Source organism: Otolemur garnettii, unplaced genomic scaffold, assembly GCF_000181295.1.
Source record: "Otolemur garnettii isolate 467f Iridium unplaced genomic scaffold, OtoGar3 scaffold00014, whole genome shotgun sequence".
NCBI classification, from domain to species: Eukaryota; Metazoa; Chordata; class Mammalia; order Primates; family Galagidae; genus Otolemur; species Otolemur garnettii.
In genome coordinates, this window is record NW_003852409.1 from 26,941,744 (window position 1) to 26,948,347 (window position 6,604).

Consider the following 6,604-nt stretch of genomic DNA (forward strand, 5'->3'; position numbering starts at 1 on the left):
GTTGTGGTGGGTTGAATGGTGACCTCTCTAAAAAGATATGTCCATGTCCTGGAACCTGTAAATGGACATCATTTGGGGGAAAAAAGGGGAGGGGTATTTGCAGAAGCAATTAAGTTAAGGATCATGAGATGAGACCATCTTGTATTACACAGGTGGGTCCTAAATCCAATAACAAGACTTGTTAGACAGAAGAGGAGAAGACACAGATGTAGAGATGGTGAAGGCCATGTGAAAACGGGAGCAGAAATCGTGGCTATGCAACTACAAACCCAGGAATCAGGACCCCCCAGAAGCAAGAAGAGAAATTCTTTCCTAAGAATTCTCCCTTAAAGCCTTCAGAGGGAGTGCAGCCTTGCAGACACTCTTGGCCTCCAGAACTGTGAGAAAATGCACTTCTATTATTTTTAAGCCACACAATTTGTGGGGATTTTTATGGCAGCTCTAGAAAATGAATACACTGGTGAAAACCAAAGCCCCGCACTTCACCTGTTCTTCACCATGCGCCGCCTTTTAGATGACCACATCGGCCTCCACATTGGCCTTGCAGCCTCCAAGCTCACTTCCTCCAGTCCCTCTGCCATGCCATGGCTGCCAGAGGGATGTTACTAAAACACACGATGGTGTCGCATTCCTGTTTGAAGCCTGTATCAGCTAGAATGCTTTCTGTTCCAAGTGACAGAAAACCCAATCCAAACTGGCTTAAACAAAAAGGAATTTATTGGCTCATAAAACCAAAAAGGCCAGGGACTAGGGCTGGCTTCATCTCGGCTGGATTTGGGGCTCAAACGATGTCACTGGAACTCATTTTGCTCCATCGTGCTGCCTTCTGCTGTGTTGGCATTGCTCTCAGAATCCCCATGGTAGTACGATGGTGACAGCAGCCCCAGCCCCAACATCCTGTCGGATTAGAGACCAGCAGAAGGGATCAAAGACCTCTCCCAGGTCCTTAAGCCAAAGCCCTGGATTGGCTCCCATAAGGCCAGATTGCCTGACCCTCAACCAATCACTGCAGCCACAGGAGTGGAATGCACTGATTGGCTTAGGTCTGGGTCACATGTTCCTGCCCCTGCAGTCCTAGGGGAATTGCTTCTACCAGAACCACGTGGACTGGAAGGGGAGAAGGAAAGGAAAGGAGTAAGACACACTTTCAAAAGAAAAGTCCCACCCCAAATATAGCAAATGCATGCAAAATAGGAAAAAACAAAACAAAACAAAACAAAACAGCAGTGTCCACCCAGATGCTCTTCAGAGAGTGTCTTCAAACAGCGGTGTCCGCCCAGATGTCCCTGCAAAGCCTCATGGAGATCTAGGCCCTTGGTCTCCAATCTCACCTCCAAGTTGCTTGACATCATTAGGCACCTACATTTGCTCAAGTGGTGCCCTCTACCTGGAACACTCTTTTCTTTGCCCCTTCCCCTCACCCTTATCTGACTCTTTCTTCAAGACTTTGGCTGGTGGGTGGGCACCCATAGCTCAGTGGTTAGGGCACCAGCCACACACCCGGGGGCTGGTGAGTTCAGACTCGGCCCGGGCCTGCTAAAACAAAACAAAGTAGCCTGTAGTCCCAGCTGCTTGGGAGGCTGAGGCAAGAGAATCACTTGAGCCCAAGAGTTGGAGGTTGCTGTGAGCTATGACACCACAGCACTTACCAAGGGCACACAGCACTCTACCCAGGACAACAAAGTGAGACTCTGTCTCAGAAAAAAGTAAAAAAAATTAAAAAATAAAAGACTTTGGCTGGAGTTTTTATCTCTATCCTGCATTCCCAAAGCATCCTGAAGTTCACTACCCTGCTACTGAACTTGACTGCTACCGTTTTCTCTACTAAACTCTGCACTCTCAAGGGCAGAGATTTATTTTTACTTTCAAGCAAACACATAAAGCTCCTTCCAAGGGCCAACCACCATTCTAAGCTTTTTACAAATATTAACTCATTTAATCCTCATGATAAACATATGAGGTAGGTTCTATCGTGAACTCTACTTTAAAGATAGAGAAACTAAGTTTTGGAGAGATCATATGTGATTCATCCATGTATTTCCCAGGCTCAGGCCGGGGCTGAGCACATGGCAGGTATTCTAATAATATGTGTCTTTCAGATTGTCTCTCCTGGTCTCTGTTCCCAATCTTGCTCACATTCCAGATCTTCCCAGACAGGAAAGGGGGTGTTGCTAAGGCAGCCCCAGCCAGAGCAACTCTGGCTTAGCATCTGGCATCCAGGCCAGAGACCCAAGGCCTGCTACAGTGGCCTGGGACATGAGGAAGGGGATCCTATCTGGACCCTTTAGGCCTATAAAATCCTCGCAGTTGGAGGATGAGCCTGGGAGACCCAGGTGGCCCTCTACCTCCTCCACCTCAGGATGCCTTATCACTCCCCTGTATATCCAGGAGGCAGGCCAGGGATCCATCCTGAAAGTCAATTATCTGCACAGAGACTCCTGAGGACCACCTTGTCCCCAGAATCCTAACCTGAATCCTCCTGAGCTTCAGTGGACTCGAAATTAAAATGTGTGTGTCATGTTCTCACCAGAGACATTATTTAATTAAGTCCAGCACTTCTGTGGCTCCTCTTGGTTCTTTCCCTTCTGCCTCCTCTCCCCACTTGCTCATTCCCTACCCCCTCCATCACACTCCCGGAGCTGCCTTGCTCTGTCCCTGTCTGAGCACCCACCTCTGGCCCTACCTTGCTTTCTTCTTGGTCTCTTTCTGTCTCTTGCTGCTTGACTCTTCTCTACTGTGTCCCCTGGGCTGTGGCTGGCTGTTTACATTTCCTGGCCTGTCCATCTTCCAGCCTCTTTCACTTTATCCTCAGGTACCTGAGCCAAGGACCTCTTGCTTCCTCATCAGAATGAGAGGAGGACTCCTAGGCAGGGCAGCCCCTGGGACCCCACATTTGACTCCCTCTCATTGCATAAGCCTCATCCTGCTCCCTTTACTCCTCAGGGTCCCTCTGCCCAGCCAAAGGGGCAGGAACCCTCGGCCCACATGGGCAGGGTGACTGTCTTCTGCCCTGAGGACCAGGTCCTGGCAAGCTTCCCTTAATGAGCACGCCTTCAATGACACATTCATTATTCCTGTTCGGTCGCTCCGAGTCAAAACTGATTAGTTACACTTACAGCCGCAAAGATGTAATGATTTTATTGTTTATCTTCAATTTATTTTGATTAACATCTCCATTCTTTTCATTGCAAGTGCAATTAGGTGCAATCTAACAGCGACTACTTTAATTTTGTTGAAATTAAGATGAATAAGTGACGGCTTATGGTGCTTTGTTTAACAAATAAATCATAGTTAAGAGGAGTGTATTAGTAATAAATGAAAAAAGACAGCTTAATTAAAATGCATGGAGCCAGCCTCTTGATGTACATCCAAAACCCAAATCTGAAGTCCAAAAATCAGAGGGAGAAGAGGGGTGGGAAGACCCTCACTGCCTCTTGAAATGGTGATCAGAGGATGACAGACGAGTGGTTTGGTTTTAAGACTGCTGCACAGAGGAGGGCAAGAACATCATGATCCTTGTGAGATAGTCACCCCTTGTCAACAAATGCCAGGAGGAACCCAAGTAAAATAAGACTTGGCAGGACACAGGAAGACAGGCCTCATCCCCCAGGAGGGAATGGCTGCCAAGCATGCACCCTGAATTCTCCCTGGGAATCCACTGTGGGCAGGGAACACATCTCCCCATCTCTACATCTGGGGACAAGCTAGTTGCCCTGTTGAGGAGGCGGGTGCCAAGCCCAGAACCCTAGGGCAAATCTCTCAGTGAGATCTCCTCCCCACTGGGCTGAGTGGGACTTCCCATCTCCTGATTTGGAAACAAAGTGCAAAAAGTCAGCCCTGGAAAGTTTCCCTTATGAAGTTTAAAAGCGCCTGTGCTGAAGAGGCCGGCTTTGAAGCAGCTCCTGGGCCGCTCCGCAGGCTCCTGCGAGTCAGAGGGCCAACCTCTCCTCAGATCCAGGGAGCCTGCCTCTGCAGGGCTGGGAAATGGGAATTGTTTTAAACTTGAAAAAATTACTCTTGGAGCTCACTCCTTTGCCACTGCTTTTCTTTTGTTCTTAGTCATCATCTGCCTCTGCCATCTCCTCCTACTTTGCTTTCTCTTTTAGTGAAGAGGAGCAGGCAGAGCTGGGTTCAAATCCCCATGCAGGCTTTTACTTGCTGTGTGACCTCAGGCCAGTGAATTAACTCCTCTGAACTCTGTTGTTTTATTGAGAGAGAGAGGGCAATGCTGCCTATGAGGCTAGGTGCTGTGCAGGTTGACCGACCTGGGTGGGTGGGAGGGCCTCCATAGGTGTTAGCTCCCTCGCTCTCTGCAGGCCCCTCCTGCATCCACCCACCTGGACCTTCAGAGGCAAGTCTCTTCATCCTCTCCCTTGCTCACTTCACACCAAGCACTGTGCCACACCTTGAGGACCATAGGAGGTGAGCAAACTCAGAAGGGACTGGCTTTTGAGGAACTTTTAGTCCCATGCCTCAAGCTCCCTGTGGGAATCCTTCATACTGATCATCAAGGCCCTGTGTGTTCAAAGGTGTCTTCCTGGGTGGTGCCTGTGGCTCAAAGGAATAGGGCACCTGCCCCATATGTTGGAGGTGGCGGGTTCAAACCAGTCCCGGCCAAAAACTGCAAAAAAAAAAAAGTGTCTTCTCTGAGAAATGAGTGCTTTGTGAGGGCAGGGGTAACGCCCAACACAGATCCTGGCACGCAGAAGATACTCAATAGTTGTGCAGCTGAACAACAAATGCCAGCTGAAGTCATCTCCTATGGACCTGAATTTAAGGGCACAGAGAAGAGCCAAGCCTGGGTATGTGCTCTCAGAGAGGCCACATTCACATGGGGGCATAGATGCCAAGGTAGGCAATGACACTTTCTGGGTGGACAGTGCTGGAACAGAGCAGAGGAGGGGACAACCCCCAAGAAGGACCAAAAGCAAAGGACATATCTGGGAACTCCATCTGGCTTCTTCCTTCCAGTTCAGAAAAGGGGAAATTCAGGAGTCATGTAGTTGAATGTTAATGAGAGTGGTTCCTGTGTCCTGAGGTCCAGATTCCTCTGCACATCTGCATGATCTACAAGACCTGCCCCCTTCCCCAATCTGGTCCTGTCCACCTTTGAAGCTTCACCTGCCCCTCCCCCAGTCCCCGGTCCCACTGGCCTTCCTCTTGGCCATGCCCCCTCCTACCTGTGCCAGGAACACTCTCCCTCCACCACCTCTTTCAGCAGCCCCATCTCTTCTTGCCAACTGCAACCCTGCCCCCATACCAATCTTTGGGCCTCAGCTTCCATGTCACCACACCTTGAGAAAGCCCTTCTGAGCTCCTAGCCCAGGTCTTTCCCTTATGCCTAGTCTCATTGTGCACTCTTCTCCTTTGTGGCACTTGTACAAATATCGTGAAATCATTATGTCTGTGTAGTTCACAGTCTCCCTAACAGGAATGCAAGTTGCATGAAGGCCAAGACCATGCCTGCCTTGTGAATTGCATCTCCTCAGTGTCAAGCAAAAGGCCTGAATAAAGTTGGACAGAATGAATAACTTTCTCTAGGTTGGCAATTTCCGTATAACCACAATCTTAAAGAGGAGGTAGTTACTGGTCCCATTTCACAGATGAGGAAGCTGAAACTTACAGTGGTGTAGCTTGCCCAGGTAAGTGGTCTTAAACCCACATTTGTGTAACTCTCAAGCCTAACTCCATCCAGGAAGCATCATGGTAGCTCAAAATCCAGTCATGGCGCGGCGGTGGCAGTAGCGAGAGGGGGATGGGGGCAGGAAAAGGATTTCTCTTGCTCCAGTCTAAGGACAGGAGATATCAAGTTGCCCCTCTTCTTGGTGTCAGAAGGAGTAACTCGTGACAGCACCTGAGATGTCAGATACAGCTCTGGGCTGTGCCCAATCAAACCTGGGTGCAAGGGAAGAGGGGACCCACAGTTACTCCTCAGAAGGGACTTCAGAGGAAACCATCCTTTAATCTTCCTGCTGAACTGGCCTCTTGGTACCTGTCCTCACTCCTCGGGATAGGCGTTTCACCAGGTACACTCTGGAGCCCTGCTCACCAGGCAGCTGCCACAGCAGCTGCTGCATTTGAGTGTACATGAACTTCAAGAGGGGACCCAGAGTCACTGGGACCTGGGAGGGGAGCTCCCTGCTGCCAACCTAAAAGCTGCTTATTAACTCTTTTTAGAGACTAGGAACCCAACTGGGCGGGAGAAAGTGACTTGTCCGAAGGTCTCAGAGCAGGGAAATGGACTGAGCTGGATTCTGGGGGCCACTGTTCCCAGGGCAGACAGAGGGAGAGATAGCGAATCCTCCTGAGCAAAGGCAGAAAGGGAAAGGGGTGGGGAGCGAGAAAAGATAGAATTAAGAGAGGAGGGAGAAAATGGTGAGAGCAGCCTAGCAGAGAGGGGTAAGAGAGTCAGCACCACCGAGAGAAAAGGAGAGATGCAGTGTAGCAGAGAGCTGGGGACGGAAGCAGAGACAGGGAGAGGAGGGACAGCAGAAAAACGCAACAGAGACCTGGAGACGGAGAGAGACAGAGGGAGGCGGGCTGAGACAGACTGAGGGACCGGCCGCCGTAGGGGGTGCCAGTGACAGCAGGGGCGGGGGCGCCG